This window comes from Tauraco erythrolophus, chromosome Z (assembly GCF_009769465.1).
Source record: "Tauraco erythrolophus isolate bTauEry1 chromosome Z, bTauEry1.pri, whole genome shotgun sequence".
Classification (NCBI taxonomy): Eukaryota; Metazoa; Chordata; class Aves; order Musophagiformes; family Musophagidae; genus Tauraco; species Tauraco erythrolophus.
Genome location: NC_141496.1, coordinates 48,945,710 through 48,963,616, shown reverse-complemented (window position 1 = coordinate 48,963,616; position 17,907 = coordinate 48,945,710).

Below are 17,907 nucleotides of genomic sequence, written 5' to 3'. Positions count from 1 at the left end.
GCCCTGTCAATGAGCCCTGCTAACTGTTGCGCTAAGACCCTCGTTCCCCTCTGAGAAAGGCAAGTCTGGTGCCAGTAGGCCTGGTGCCATGTGGCCCATTCCATTATCAAAAAAGCCAAAATTGTGGCAATGACACCAGCCACGGAACCACATATTAATCGACTGAATGCATTTGCTTCTTCCAGTGTCATTGCTTGCAACTGGAAGGACAGATGAAAAGATTACCTGTGCCCCAGATTCTCTTACCAGCTGTCCCAGGGTCCTGAAATCCCTCTTGATTGACCGTGGACTCTGTGTTTCAGTTTCATCTCCACCCACATGGAAGAGCAGTAAAGGATAGTAGTTCGTGAGCCGTACCAAGCTAGGAAGTTTCCTAGCGAAGTCGGATAAGCTGATAGTGATTACAGTGATCATAGCTTTATTAGATCATCATTTTAATAGAAGTGAATCACCTGAACACAGAAATCCATGACAGATGTGATGACTATATCAATCATTAAATGACCTGAATTCATCAGTGATTTTCCCAAACTACCTGAAATAGTTCTATAGCATTATAAGATTTTATGGTGAAGCCAGTAAACAAATACAAATAACAAACTCATATCTGTTTCCTAGAAAAACTGATCAAGCCATGAGATCCAGAATGGTCATTTGAATCATGGCATGACCAGAAATGCAAAACATATTTACACAGTACTGTTACTGGCAAGATGATTCTGAAATTCCTTCTTCAGTAGCCCTAATGTAATCAGACAGACTTAACAATTTCCATGCCAGATCATTTTGTAATGTGTTATAAGCCTTTGAAAAGGAATCAAACTCTATTTGGGCAGCTTTAATGTGTAAAAGTATGTATGTGAGAGATCTAGCAAATGTCTTGAAGTTATAATTTAAGAATTAACTTCAAAGGAATAGATGTTCCTCTGAATTACAGAGAGAGAAAACAGAAAGTTTAATATGCCCTCATTTTATGAAGATGTTGCAATGTTAGTGTTTCCAAAGGAAGAAGAAAAGACAGAAAATACTGTAAAGGGAGACATCATTTACTTTGTGGATTACTATTGAGATAACATTGATAAAACACAAAGTAGCAAAGCGAGCAAGTTAATAGTGATTCAAAGACGCCTGTATTTCTTCCAGGGATTACAGGTTTTTGTTGTTTTTGTTTGTTTATTTGTTTTGTCTTTTTTTTTTCTGCATTTTTTATATCACCAAAATCTAACAGCTGATAGAATCACCTCTGTGCAGTAGACCTAAATGCTTTCTTCATTTACACATCACTTCCTGCATTCTTCAATTCTGTACTTTAGCATGGGTGGAATTGTTGATCTGCTTGAGGTTGGGAAGGATCTACAGAGGGATCTGGACAGGCTGGATCAATGGTCTGAGGCCAATTGTGTGAGGTTCAACAATGCCAAGTGCCCTGTCCTGCACTTGGATCACAACAACCCCACGCAATGCTACAGGCTTGAGGAAGAGTGGCTGGAAAGCTGTCTGGAAGAAAGGACCCTGGGAGTGCTGGTTGACAGCCAACTGAGTATGAGCCAGCAGTGTGCCCAGGTGGCCAAGAAGACCAATAGCGTTCTGACTTGTATCAGAAATAGTGTGGCCAGCAGGACTAAGAGATCATTGTCAATGTGAACGGTGAAGACATCTCAAATACTATGTTCACTTTTGGGGCCTTCAATATAAGAAAGATGTTGAAGTACTGGAGCTTGTGCAAAGAAGAGCAACATAGCTGGTGAAGGGTCTAGGGCACAAGTCTTATGAGGAGGGGCTGAAGGAACTGGGGTTGTTTAGCCTGGAGAAAAGGAGGCTGAGAGGAAATCTTATTGCTCTGTAAAACTACCTGAAAGCAGGTTGTAGATAGGTGGATGTCAGTCTCTTCTCCCAAGTAAAAAGTGATAGGAGGAGAGGAAATGGCCTCACATTGCAGCAGGGGAGGATTAGATCAGATATAAGGAAAAATTTTTTCACTGAAAAGGTTGTCAAGCATTGGAACAAGTTGCCCAGGGAAGGGGTTGAGTCACAATCCCTGAAGGCATTGAAAAGAAATGTGGATATGGCACTCAGGAAAATGGTTTAGTGGTGGACTTGGCAGTGCTAGGTTAACAGTTGGGCTCAATGATCTTAAAAGTCTTTTTTCAACCTAATAATTCTACGATTCTATGATCCTCACTTTTTAATAGCTCTATTCGAGAAGTAAGAATCAGTTTGTCTCATGCACTCTCTGTTCGTCAGTTTTGCCTTCTCGTAATGAAAGTAATGACACGGTGCTATTTTTAAAGAAAAATATCATTTATATGGCAGGTCTCATAGAAAAGCTTTCATGGTCAATCTCTTTTTAAAAGTTGAAGAGCTTCTTGGATTGTATTTTATTATTACAGTATCTCTTTATGGTTTGGTTTGTTGTATTTTTTTTTTGGTAAACGAATGTGATTAGTTCCATCACAGAGGTCAGTTCAATAAAAGTCAGGAGTAATTAGACTAGTCTACCAGTTTCCCAAGAAAGACAAGACCCTTGTATCCAACCTGCCTGCCTGCCCTGGACAGCCCGCTAAGTCAGAGGGTGTTTGTCTAACCTATTCAGAGACCTCGCCGGCAGCACAATGAGACATCCTCCCTTATCTTAAAGTTTCCTGAAACTTATATTAAAACAACAAATTTTAATACTGTTGCTCGTGACAGGATACAGATTCAAAGATAACTGGTGATAGGGACTGACTGCAAAAATAGATTTGATTTAGAACCATATAGATTAGAACTCATCAGTGATAATACTAAATAGCTAGCAAAATGTTAGTAAGTAAAAGCGCGTAACACAGAGCTCTTACCCAATAGGCTTCCCAATTGGCGGGGGGGAAGAGAGGTTCAGCCCATCGACTGATCCCAGCTGTTTCGATGCAAGTCTTCGCCCCTAACATCCCTCTTCTCTTTAACCATTTTATACTATTTCTCTGCTTTTAGGTGGAGCTTTGAGTGACTCTAGTCATATATATTACAATGACATTATAATGAGTAAAGTTCAGCTTTAGGTCACGATCCCACCATTGTTGTTGAGGAGGCAGTTGCGATCCGTCTTTCTTGACAGCAGTGGTGCTGTTATCTTCCTCCTTATCTCTGATAACAGGACAAGCCGTGGTGGTTCTGCGCCACTCTCCTCCCCATTTCAGCGATATTGCATGTTCCATCCAGCCAGGTGCACTCCGTTCCTGGGAATAGCAACTGTGTGTCACCTCAAAGCTGCTCTAATATCACAGCTCATTGTTTAAGATGTAAGCTGAACTTTGGGGGACAATATTCTCCCATTTCTCCAATTTCTGTTATTTTTCCACACCAGTATATCTCCTAAGTTCTCTTCCTTCTGCTAGGACATCTTCGTGATGTCTAGGCAAGCACAACGCACCAGAAGTCACTAAAAAGATGGTCTGAAATCCCACAACTTCCAAGATGTTTCTCTTAGTTCTATCTTGTCCGATAAGGGCAGCTAAGAGAGGGAAGCTCAGCAAGCTTGAAACCCTCGATTTCACAAGAGCTGACTTTCGCTGCTTCAGGAACCTCCTTGGTAGTGTGCCATGAGATAAAGCCCTGGAGGGACTGGGAGACCAAGATTGCTGGTTGACTTTCAAGGATCATCTCCTACAAGTTCAAAGGCATTGCATCCCTAAAAGGAAGAAATCAGGCAAAAACATCAGGAGACCTATATGGATAAACAAAGAACTCCTGGCTAAAATCAAATACAAAAGGGGATTACACAAAGCATGGAAGCAGGGACTGGTAAGCTGGGATGAGTACAAGGAAGTTGCTCGTGTACTCAGAGACCAGATTAGAAAAGTTAAGGCCCTGACAGAGTCAAATCTGGCCAGAGACATTAGAAATAACAGAAAAGGAATTTATAGGTATGGGAGAGAAAAAATGAAACAAGAGAGAATGTGGGGCCTCTCCAGAAGGATATAGGTGACCTGGTTACTGAGGACATGGAGAAGGCTGAAATATTTAACAACATTTTTTCCTCAGTCTTCACTGGCAACCACTCGAACCACACCACCCAAATCACAGAGGACATTGGCTGGGTCTGGGAGAGTGAAGAACCACCCAGGGTAGGAGTAGATCAGGTCCGGGAACACCTAGAGAACCTGAATGTACACAAGTCCATGGGACCTGATGAGATACATCCACGGGTCCTGAAGGAACTGGTGGCTGAAGTTGCTAGGCCACTAGCCATCATATTTGAGAGGTCCTGGCAGTCTGGTGAGGTTCCTACAGATTGAAAAAGGGCAAACGTAACCCCCATCTTTAAAAACGGGACCAAGGACAACCCGGGAAACTGCAGACCAGTCAGCCTTACCTCTGTTCCAGGTAAAATCATGGAACAGATTCTCCTGGTAGTTGTACTAAGGCACATAAAAAATAACCAAGTGGTTGGTGACAGCCAACATGGCTTCACTAGGGGCAAGTCATGTCTGACTAATTTAGTGGCCTTCTACGACAAAGCTACAGTGCTGGTTGACGTGGGTAAAGCAACAGATGTCATCTTCCTGGACTTGTGCAAGGCATTTGACAGTGTCCCACATAACATCCTTGTCTCTAAAATGGAGAGACAAGGATTTGATAGATGGACAACTCAGTGAATAAAGAACTGGCTGGATGGTCTCACTCAAAGAGTTGTGGTCAATGGTGCGATGTCTATGTGGAGACCAGTGTCAAGCGGCATTCCTCAGGTGTCTGTTCTGGGTCCAGTGCTGTTCAACATCTTTGTCAGCGACATGGATGACTGCATTGAGTGTACCCTCAGTAAGTTTGCCGATGACACCAAGTTGTGTGGTGCCGTGGACTCACTTGAGGGAAGAGATGCCATCCAGAGGGACCTTGATAGGCTTGAGAAATGGGCCACTGCAAACTGCATGAGCTTCAACAAGTCAAAATGCAAGGTCCTTCACCTGGGTTGGGCCAATCCTAGGCACAAATACAAACTGGGCACAGAGTGGGTTGAGAGTAGCCCTGAAGAGAAGGATTTGGGGGTGTTTATATATGAGAAGCTCAACATGAGCTGGCAGTGTGCTCATGTGGCCCAGAAGGCCGACTGCGTCCTGGGATGTATCAAGAGAAGAGTGGTCAGCAGGTCAAGAGAGGTGATTCTCCCCCTTTACTCTGCTCTTGTAAGACCCCACCTCAAATACTGTGTCCAGTTCTGGTGTCCCCATCATAAGAGAGACATAGATCTGTTGGAGCGTGTTCAGAGGAGGGCCACAAAGATGATCCAGGGGCTGGAGCACCTCTGCTATGAGGACAGGTTGCAGGAGCTGGGATTGTTCAGCCTTGAAAAAAGAAGATGTCTGGGGGACCTAATAGCTGCCTTCCAATACCTGAAGGGAACTTACAGGAAGGCTGGGGAGGGACTTTTTACAAGAGTGTCCACTGATAGGACAAGGGGAAATGGGTTTAAGCTGAAGGAGAACAGATTTAGATTAAATTTTCGGAAGAAATTCTTCAGTACGAGGGTGGTGAGACTTTGGAATAGATTGCCCAGAGAAGTTGTGGATGCCCCCTTCCTGAAGGTGTTCAAGGCCAGGTTGGACGGAGCCTTGAGTAGCCTGATCTAGTTGAGAGGCGTCCCTGCCCATGACAGGGAGGCTGGATTAGATGATCTCTGAGGTCCCTTCCAGCCTATGCCATTCTATGATTCTATGATTCTGGACCAAGATCCTGGGACTTTCTCAGCTCTGTCTCGCTCAGTTAGTAGAAGCAGGCGAATCTTTGTATTTATACACAGACACACAGAAAACTGCATCTGAATTTGATAACTAATTTTTGCCATTTCTGAATTCATAAACTGATTGTTCATGAGCACTGGACTTGTGTAGAATAGAAAATTCCATGCTGATACAAAGCTATTTTTAATGCTAAGTCAATATATATTTCCTACAACTTTACTAAATTTGAAGTATTATAAATACCTTTTCATAACGTTATTGAGGGAATTGAAATTATAGATATTACAGTTTAATTGATTCTTTTAACGAGCTGATGTAGATAAAGTAGATATTATGCAATGTCTTTCACAAGAAAGCTTGAAAAGATATTTCATGGTCCTGTGTATGCATTTTTCATTACCAATTCTATATTTCTTTTCTGTGTTATTTATCATAGCATACGGATCATTATGCACCAAATACAGGTAATTTGGAAGATCAAAGAAATGTAATTAAATTGTGATGGTGGATTGTAGAATTCTAATAATAATGGTTAGCAGTAAAATCTAGCTAAAATTGACTTGTTTTGTTCAGAATCTTTATGTTGTTTTTTGTGGGGTTGTTTTTTAATTTTGTCAGGAACAAGGAATATCTGTGGAGTGGCAATGTACATTTCATGTAACTATTGCTTCTTCACAAAGCTTCATCACATCCTCTTTCTTCCTTGCATGGCATCATTTCTGCTATTAGAGAATAGAAGTAATACCATGTGAATTACAGGGAGTAATAATAACTGCTGATGAAAACATTATAGAAACAGAGCTCAGCGGCAAGACAAAGAATAAAAATCCCAAATAAAAAACTCAATAGAGCAAATAATGTAATTGGTGCACAGTTGAAAATTAGGTTGTGGCTTTCAAAAACATCTAATAGAATATAGCACCCATCTGTAAAAAGTGGAAAAAAGAAGACCCAGGGAACTACAGGCCACTCAGTCTCACCTCTGTGCCCAGCAAGATCATGGAGCAGATCCTCCTGGAGACTACACTAAGGAACATGGAAGATAAGGAGGTGATTGGTGAAAGCCAACATGGCTTCACTACGGACAAATCCTGACTGAATAAATTAGTGACCTTCTATGATGAACTTACAGCACTGATGGATAAGGTAAGAGCAACTGTCATCATCTACCTGGACTTATCCAAAGCCTTTGATACCGTCCCACACGACATCCCTGTCTCTAAATTGGAAAGACATGGATTTGACAGATGGACCACTCAGTGGATAAGGAATTGGCTGGATGGTCGCACTCAAAAGAGTTGTGGTCAACGGTTTAATGTCCAAGTGGAGGCCAGTGACGAGTGGTGTTCCTCAGGGGTCAGTACGGGGTCCGGTACTGTTTAACATCTTTGTTGGAAACATGGAGAGTGAGATTGACTGCACCCTCAGCAAGTTTGCAGATGACACCAAGTTGTGTGGTGTTGTGGACATGCTGGAGGAAAGGGATGCCATCGAGAGGGACCTTGACAGGCTGGAGAGGTGGGACTGTGGGAACCTCATGAAGTTCAACAAGGCCAAGTGCAAGGTCCTGCACATGGGTCGGGGCAATCCCAAGCTCAAGTACATACTGGGCAGAGAATGGATTGAGAGCAGCCCTGAGGAAAAGGACTTGGGAGTGCTGGTTGATGAGAAGCTCAACATGGGCTGGCAATGTGCACTTGCAGCCCAGAAAGCCAACCGTATCCTAGGCTGCATCCAAAGAAGCGTGGCCAGCAGGTCGAGGGAGGTGAGTCTGCCCCTCTACTCTGCTCTCATGAAACCCCACCTGGAATACTGTGTTCAACTCTGGAGTCCGCTACACGAGAAGGACATTGGAGCTGCTGGAGCAAGTCCAGAGGAGGGCCACGAAGATGATCCAAGGGCTGGTGCACCTCTGCTATGAAGACAGGCTGAGGGAGTTGGGGCTGTTCAGCCTGGAGAAGAGAAGGCTCTGGGGTGATCTTATAGCAGCCTTCCAGTACTTAAAGGGGGCCTACAAGAAAGCTGGAAAAGGACTTTTACAAGGGCATGTAGTGATAGGATAAAGGGCAATGGCTTTAAACTGAAAGAGGGTAGATTTAGATTAGATACAAGGAAGAAATTCTTCACCCAGAGGGTGGTGAGGCACTGGAACAGGATGCCCAGAGAAGTTGTGGATGCCCCATCCCTGGAAGTGTTCAAGGCAAGGTTGCATGAGGCTTTGGACACCCTGGTGTAGTGGAAGGTCTCCCTGCCCATGACTGGGGGTTTGGAACTAGATGATCTTTGAGGTCCCTTCCAACCCTAACCATTCTATGATTCTATGATTCCATGAATCCAGTATCAGTTTTCACTGAAAGTTAGATGTCCAATTTTTAGTAACTTGCATTCTATCTCTTTAACAGACCCACCCTCAAACCTGCCGAAGTGCAGTAATTTAATCAGTTGTTTTCTATAAATACTTCTGCCTGCAAATCCCTCTCTAAATTCTCTGCATTCTAGATAGTATGACTGTATCTGACAAATTGAGTGAACAAGGCAGAAGGTCTATATGGTCTATCTGGGCTTAAAAAAATAATTGATATTTTGTCTGTAAAAAAAAAAGTCACCATTCTGCAGTTCATTTCTGCATGCAGGTGCAAATCTGAAGAAAACCGCTTTAAAGTAACTTGCACTATGTCATTATAAGCATGGAGTACACAAAAGCTAAAATTGTCCTGCAAGTCAATAAAGGCTATTACAAATGGAAAAGGAGCATAATAAATAAAAAAGTGAAACTACAAAACATAGATTTAACAGTGAAATTCAAGTCTGAGCTCTAGGAGCAAAGAGAAGATTCCCATGTTCATGAGCCAGTGCTATAAGAAATTAATTGAGTCTGTGAACAGTTTTTCCTTTGAGGACAGGAGCAGAAGAATCATATAAAATGGCCATCTGTATGACATATACCTGTCAAATCATGATAAACAAATAGTCTTTATGAACTTTTCATTCTTATTTCCCTAGCAATGACAGAATAGATTGTAAAAAACAGTGTGTTTTATCCTACGCAGTGGTAAATTTTAAGTACTTTATTAAAATCATTGTTGTGCCACTAGGTTTTTAACATGAAGTCAGAGACTGTGAATATGATGATGATGGTGACAACAACTCTTCTAGACAAGTATCTGTAAGAAGGGCTCCAACAGCATGGTGCAACTATGGGGTGAGGTTTAAACTGTTATTTCCTTTGATCTAATGTATGTCTTTCATCCAACCACTGGTAGCTAGGACCTTGGGAGACACTTCAGATTTGACTCATATCTCAAACACTTTAATGACTTTTCTATTGCTGTAAACAAATAAAAAAGCCATGAAGACTTAGAAGAGGAATACAAAAATGAAACGTAGTCATAGACGACAGATTTTAATAAATAGTCAAGCTGGAGAAGAGACCAGAAAAAAGCAAAGTTAAAAGAGTGATAAGATTGAATAATGGACAAAGAGTGAAAACAGTAAAAGAAAGAAAGAACAGGAAAAAGGAATGACTTAAAGAAATGTAATTTAATTGCCATGACAGGCTGGACTATTGCAATATTGTGATGCTTCTGCCAGTGAAATTTAGTCAAAATTGGTTCTTGATTCTTGCATGCTTTTTATAGAAAAAACTGTAAGAACCGGAATTGAGCGCGCGCACACACGCACACACATACACGCGCACACACACACACAAAGCATGCTGACATAGAGAAAGAGAGAAAATGAGAAGATTGAAACACTACCTTCAGCCTCAGGAAAAAGTGGGACAAATAAGGAAATCTCTCAGTGTATATACTTCTAGCTTTCTTCTGACAATTCCAACCTGTTCCATTATTATTAATACTTTCATGAATAAACTTAAACATTTACAGACATAAGTACATCATTTTGAAAATCATCAATACTTTAGCAAATAACATTGACTCATAGGATTGTTTTTTTATATTTTCCCTTAAATTACTTTTGTATTTATATTTACATAAATGTTTAATTTTTTAAGAAAATCTATGAAAATTATTTGACTGGCTATGAAAAATATGTTTTAGGTAAACATCTGATTCAACTTTCATTTTTGGACAATGAATGAAAGTCATATGAAATAGACTGATAATGGTTTTGAAAGAAATAAGAAGGAAGGAAAATAGAGCCCATATCTATAACTAAAGCTACTTGTTACTCTGAATGATTGCTACAGTAAATCTCATTTGGGAGATTCAGTGATCATTGGCCACTTTGTGTGCTGCAACAGAAAAGAGCGATAGTGTTGTGTTGACATGGAAGAGAGAGATTTTTTTTTTTTTTTCCACAAAGTAGGGGAGTTAACTCTTCTAGGAACATTTACCACTTCTTCATAAAAAGTCTCAGATACTGTACCAGTCTTGTTAACACAGCAGAAACAAACCAATCAAATGTGCTTTATCCCACTGCAGCAAAAGGTGTTTCATTCTCTCCCATACTCCTTTTATCTTCCACTCACAAAAATCATATTTAGCAATAACCTAGTTTCTTTTTTCAACACCAGACTCTGATAGAATAGAAAATGTCACTTTCTCATGCTATTCATGTTTCTAGCAGAGCAAAGCTCTTTGGAGATTTGTTGCTTTAGCTTTTGTATGTGTGAACAAGTAGCAAAATCAGACTCCAATATTGTTTATGTTCCAAGCAGCAAAACCAGACTCCAATATTGTTGAAGTTCCTTGGTGACAGTAAAAAGTATATAGATTATTATACTATAGTTAATTAAATTTGCCCTTTCACTTCATTCGAAGTCTGAAAGTAGGTCAGTGTCTTCTTGAGTTATCCAATTATTCTCATCCAGAATTTATTTGTACAGTTTCTATTATTTTTTAAAAGGATAACCTCTTTCCAGTTAGCATTTCCAGAAAGCAAATTTTGAAAACACACGCACACACATGCACACAGAGACACACATCTGCCTTTGTATTAATAAAACTCAAAGGATTTGACAGCTTGATAAAGGCAGCTGTAATATTTTCGCTTGAGAAAGACACTGGAGAAAGAATTTGTACTAGTCAGCAGTGGAACAGTTAACAACACCGGTAGTTAAAAAATAGTCGTAGTATACATTCAGTCATAGCTACTGAGATAGATGTGTGTGATAGTTTGATGTGGGGGGGGGTGTTCTGGTGGCAGGGGAGGGGATTTGCTCCCTGTGCCACCAGATCTGAGTCCCATCCCCCCCGGGGGAGGTTGAGCCAAATCGGCGCCTCTGCGAATTGCCCTATTTAAGTTGAGACAAAGGGGCGGGAAGTGGCTTTTTGCTCAGGAGCGAGGAGAGAGCAGGAGGGCGCTGCCCTCGCTCCCGGCTCCCGGCCGAGCGGCCGCTCGGGCCTGGGCCGGCGCCATGTGCTCAAGATGGCGCCGGGGAGCCGCATGGGGGACTCGGTAAGCGCCCCGCTCCCGGGGTGCCCGCCGGGCCGAGCTCCCCCAGAGAGGATTAATATCTAAGAGAAGACAACCACAACGACCGGGTCAGCAAAGATGGAGCAGGAGGAGGTGTGCTGGAGCTGAGGCTTCCCTTGCAAATCGGTGTGAGATGGCAGGCGGCCCCCCTGCAGCCAGGGTGTACTCGGCGGAGCAGCGACCCACTCGTGGCCCGTGGAGAAACCCACGTCGGGAAGGAGATGCCTGAGCCCAGAAGAGGTCGTGGAGCAGGGGATGCGCGACCAGGTACTGTTGATAATGGGGCATGGAATGCACGACGAGGTCGTGGAGGCATCTGGAGACCGTGGGACGACCCACGCCGACGCGAGTGGCAGCAGCTCCCTAAGAGGCCGAGACTGGTAAAGCCCGAACTGGTGCGATCCATGGGGAGGATTGCAATCCTGCGGGCAGGACTTACTTTGGAAAAGTTTGGGGACTTTTTCTTTGTGAGTAGGGGATCCACCGAAGCAAGGGAAAAATGGTGTAAAGACTCCTCCTCCTTTAAGAAAGGAGCGGCAGTTAACAACATGGATGAACTGACCTGTACTCCCCCATTCCCTGTCTCCCTGCGCCGCTGGGGGGAAGGCAGAGCCAGGAACGAAAGGAAAATAGGGGGTGGGGAGGTGTTGTTTTAAGATCGGGCCTTGTTTTCTCTTTCTCCTCTCAAGTAACCGGTTTCGTTCCCTTTTGTCTTTTGTTTAGTAACTGTTAATAAATTGTTTTGTTTTATTAAGAAAGCCTGAGTCATGTTTTGCCCGAGACCATGTTTGGTGGGTGCTCCCTTTCGGTTCTTGTCTCGACCCTCAGTCCAAAAAAACCACGACAATGTGGTAGTTCATACTTCCCAGAACTGCTGTTTAAAAGTAACTGCAGACAGATACATCACAGTGCACTGATGAATTATAATAATCATGTCCTCAGCATTGTTTTAATAATGGTTCAAACATATGAAGCCAATGCAGCTGAAGAGGATGAAAGCATACAGTGAGCACCGACTTAATGCAACAGACAAAGATAGGATGCTGTAAAAATCCTTTGTTGGCCTATACAATCTTTTGTGTTTTACAAAACTCACCTTTGTTCTAATAAAATTCAGTTACGTGTAATATCTGAAACATTCAGATGTTGTAGATACTGAATCGTTCCCTAAGTAGTACCACTTGCCTGAGTGCCACAGAAATGTTAAGGTGTGCAGTGAGTGATTTTGTGGTAGAAGAATGTTTCTGTACAGAGTGTTGATCTCTGTGGAAGATAGCACTGGGAGATGGGAAAGGGAGAGTCAAAAGTTAGCTCTTGTTTTTGTTGCTGTTCCTTGCCTCTCAGCAGAATGTTGAAAGCCCTCTGAAATGTGCATGCTGTCCCTCTGTTAGAGATAAAACAACTGCATGCAGGCCACTTGCATATGCAATTCGTTATCAGACCATGCCTTATGTGTCACCAGTGGTTTGTGGGCCTGTTGGGAGTCACTACAGAATAGAGCAGACTATCAATAAATGAGGGCAGGAGAAGAAAATTAGAGAGGGACCAGCTAGACTGTTGAGCTCATGACAAGAGCCCTCAACTTCACTGTATTCTTGCAAAAGCAATAGGCTTACAGTCTCACTTCAATACCACAAGTACAGAAATAATGTATTCAACTTCCGTTTGTTTTCCTGTCTCGATATTGCTATCATCTGTAACTTAATTATACACTCCTCTGCAAAGATGACTGTTCACACTTCAATTTTTCCATATGGGGAAGTTTTGGGAAATGTTTATGTTTGTACCTCAGTGATAAAAGTTTTATTAACAAATACTCTCTAACTCATTAGCTCTCTAGGAAACATAGAGGACTACATATTCTCAGGAAAGTAAAGTATTCACCTGATTTCTTTAGCTTTATTTTTCAATTGGGGGTATATATCAGATAAGAGATTTTTGGTTTAGAACCTTTAGAGATTTATATTTATTTTTCATTCTTTTTTGACAATTAAAACATCATTCATATATATCTTTCTCCCTAGGAACAGACAAACAAACAAGCAAACAAACCCACCCAATCAAAAAAAAAACCTAAACCAAAAATCTCCCCCCCCCCCCCCCGAGATATTCCCCCCACTTGAAGTGAAGCAGAAATGAACAAGCAAAACAGCTCTGAATGACGTAGAGTCTGAAATTGCATGTAGTCTGCCCCCTTAATATATAGGAACAAAAAAAATGTGTTTGAAACTTAGCAATATTGGTTTGCAGAATTGTCTGAGTTCTTTGATTTAAGTTTTGGTTTATAAAACAAATACTTTGTGTATTCAGGACAACATATTCTGGAGCAAGTTTACAAATTCTTCAACTTTTCAATAAGAAGAAAAATGCAAAACATGAGTTGCTGTATAATTCAGAGGGTAAAACAGGTATTCCACAAAACTGGCATGAAGAAACAACAAAGATATTTCTCAGGCATAATGCTTTGAGGAAAGACAATTTCTTACCTAATATACAGTTGCTAAAAGGTATTTACCTAGTACAATGTTTCTTAACTCTGTATGGTCGCAGAAGTGGCTTTTCCATTTGGTAGACATACTAAAATTTGAAAACGATAATTGCAATGAGAATGAAAAATTTTGATCAATAGACTAAGAATAAAGGTTATAATTACATGTTGCTTTACCTGTTTTGTTATTTTTATCATAGATTGTTGCTAAAATAGTAAAGATCATACTTAGAAATAATATAAAAATATAAAATACTGTTTACCAAACCAAAATGGCTCCACACTGTCCTATCAAAATCAACAATTTTTTTTTTTTTAAAGTATGTTTAAAAGGTTTTCCACTGGTTCTATTTTTAGCTATTTGTTTTATCTCTATCCCATTGAAAGCAGAGAGGAGTCCCATCCCTTCTTGTTTTAAGAACAGAGGAATAAAAGGCTTGCCATGACTTCTGAAACTGCTTTTATGAGATGGAAGCATTTATGCAAGTTAAGAGAGGGGAAACTCAAAAAGAAAAACTTCTTAGAAGAAAACTAGTAGGAAAACTAGAAAATTCTCTCGTTTACACTCACTACTTCACTGCATTGTCACCCTAAATACTGTTGATATTGCTGTTAATACAAAGAGCAAAACATAGTGCAAGTAGATAATAGCACAGATAAGGGAGATGTATCTTTTCTCAGATTAGTGTTACTAAAAGTAAAGGCTTGCAAATTTTGTTTTTCAAAACTTCAGAGAAGGTGGCTCAAGTGTACATACCTCAAAATAACACTGAGACATTCAGCCAGAATTTGGAGCCAGGGTGAAATAATACTGTGCACTATGCACTTGCAGTGATACCAGTCCTCAACAGCTCTTGATACATGAATTGTTGAGAGTCTCAAGAACATTGTATAGAAGATGAAGAGCTGATTTTTCACAGAAGTGGCTTTTTCAAGTCCATAGCTTTAACAACTTATTTTTCTGCCCCTTATTTTTCTATTTTTCTGCCTTCTGCTCCATCCTGTTTTACCATAAACCTTCTTTCCCCTTCTCCTTCTAGGACAAGTTATCTTTTAACCTTCAGTGAGCCTTTGGCTTCTTTGCAACTGTATACTTTTCATTTGCTTTCCCCATTAATTTCTTTTGTAGCTTTTTAAATATTTTATATGAATATGTTTAGAGTCCATTCTTATTTGCCTTGCTGCTATCTACCTCTCCTTGATCACTATACCCACCCACCTTTGTTTTGTTTTTTTTTGTTTCTGGATAAGTCTGAATTTTAAGCTCCTTTTTCTCCATACCTTTCATTTGAAGCAGCACTAATTAACACTGTTACATATTACCTTTCAGCTCTGAGCCATCAATTATCACTCTTTAATAACTAGCTTTCCTCATTCCCTGTGTTTTGTCACCTTTCTTGCAATTTCCAATATTCATTCATCATTTCTTTTCCTATCTTGTGAAAAACTCATTTTCTCTTAAACTTTATTACTTTTTTTTTCTTTCTGTAAGAATACTACTATCACTTTTCGATTTTTTTTTTATTTATTTCTGAAATGTTGTCTTCCTTCAGAAAAAAAGACCCCTGACTTACTTGCTGTAACATCTGTTGCTTTGGACTTGGTCAGCCTTCTGACTTTATCATTCATAAACCTTCCTCCAGGCTTCATTTCCAAGCAATGGTCTTCATCAAATTTCTCAAGTAATTCTCTGTTTGAATTAGCAGGTATATTGAGTGTAAATGGAAAAAACAATGTTTCACATATTTCTTGCTCTTGTCCGGAGAGATACGGTTATCGTGCCTCAGCAGTTAACAAAGGGGCTGATGGATGCTGACCATGTCCCAGGCAGCATCGGATAGGGTCAATGTTTGCCTACTACAAATGCAATTTATTCTTTTCACATAGTACCATAGATTCCTTCACCCACAAGCTAGATAAACTTTATCTCTGCATAAGTTCGTTTATCAGAAAAACAAGACTTAATGAAGAGGTCACAATCAGTCATAGAGTCTCTTTCATTGGTTTGTGATCTTGAACTCTCCTGGGCTCACACAGTAGCAAAGAAGGGTTGCAAGTGGAACAGATGGCTGCAGCAGGTCGGATCATAAAGTACTTAAGAAAACTGCATCAATAAGTATTTTTTCTATAGTTCCTATGTGACAAAACAGGCTAAAGTTATGTACAGAGCAAAAGCAATATTCAAAGCCAGTGTTGAAATTATAAATAAATTGGTAATGAACTGGTTGCTTTGGGAGATGCAGAAATATAATTAGAGCTTTTCACTTTTGCTACTTTGAATTTGGCAACCATGACAAGAATTTTCTTCTATTGTGATTGCCGAGTGGTCAGTATTAGCTTTTGAGGCAACCTTAGGCCAGTTTCTTACTCCAAATTTCAAAAATTGAAAGCAGATTTAGTGATACTGTAAACTGAGAATAGACAGAGAGTGCAACCTTTAGCCATGACACTTAGGCTCTTTCTAAATGAGGGAAATCACTAACTGGGGAGAGATGACTCAGCATATACAGAACATTGAGACAGAAATTCAGATAATTCACAGTTTTTTCACATCATTGACAGCTTCCGAACAGTGCTGCAGAAGATTTCTTTGGTGTTGATTCTCGGTAAATTGTTTATACTACTGTTTCTACTATAGTAATTGCTTGCTTTATAATGTGTTGTTTATCTTCTCTACAATGGACATGAATTCTCTACCTGATCAAAAGTTATTGAAGATCATAGTCTGTGGGTCAGAATCTGCTGCACCACCTAAAAGAGAACCAAATCAAACTACAGGTTCCCCTCCCCACAAAAAGCTCAACATTGATGGTGTTTGAAACACTCTGGACTGACAGAAACATACATAGCAGGACATTTATTATTCAGATTTTTAACTCAAAATTTAAGGGAAAATTCTTATTAAACTTTCAACACATTATATATAAATCCACTTCTTCCTATATGCAAAATTATTCCTCAGGAACATATATAAATAATTCACTATACCTAACAGACAATCTTCTTGTGGCTATGTTATAATGGGGTTAGTAGGCCTGAATCTGCACACAGTAGAGCAACAAAACTCTTAATTGCAGCCCTTATAATTTACCCAGTATCCCTTCTTTCTACTATAGGTAGCAGTTAGATTTCAAAATGGTTTTTGAGCTCTGCTTTGCTGAATCAGTTACAGAACAGCATTTTCTGTACCTACTCACTGCTTGCCAAAACACATGCATTTCTTTTGATTCTCACAGGCCTTAAATTGACTATGTGATTTGCAAATTCAGATCTTATGTTGCAGTGTTTTATTAAGCTTAATTCAGTAGAGGTTCTTGAAAGCTGGTGTAATCCATTAAAACTGGATTCCAGATCTCAGTACGTATATGTCTGTACCTCTGTTCTTCAGTGCTTTGTCCTGAATACAGCAGCTTGATTACCAGCATTGATTTTATGATTCAGAAGTTTCCTCCTTTAAGTAAATAACATCTGTCTTCTTGCACAACATGCTATTGGCCATTGTCAGATGTCTAAATGATGGCAAAAGATGCCTGTCTGATTCATCCTCTGCACTGACCTAGAGGAAGAATATGTCATGTATCTCGGGTGAGGAAAAAAAGAAATAATGAGAAAGTCATCCTGCTGGATTTCTTTCTTCTTATCCTCAAGCTTTTCCCCAACTTAATATATGAGACAAAGAATAAGGTCTTAATACTGAATGCATATTGAAGCCTCTCTCTGAGTAACATTTCCTTCAGTTACAGTAAAGGTGTGCAGTCCCCATTCATTTTTCTTAATTTGTGTGAAGAAGAGTGTGTTTTCTTAGGTATTGCAAAATATTTCATCTCTCCCTAGACTCTTAAACGGCCCAAGGTCAAAGTTAACAACATTCACTAGCAGAACTACAACATTCTGTGCAGAAATTAAAGTCTCTGTCAATTATAAAACTTCTTTTGTGCAGGATTAATTAGCAAAAGAAACCTGTACCAGACTGAAAGTCCCTCTGTGTGCACTGTAGGTAATAGCAGGTTCCAAACAATACAATTTCATCACAAAACTATAATGTTGCCATCACCATTTGGGGCACATCTTAAATCTATTTACAAGGCTATTTGATTTGATATTATACTAAGTGGAATTATAAAGAATACATAAAGTAATTTTACTGAGGCTGTGCTTAAAATAATTTACGCTGATTGAAGTCAAATTTAAAAGTTCCACTTAGTACTTTCTTTTGCATTTAAAAACAGGGATCTATAATTATAATTTAATGTAATTTTAGTA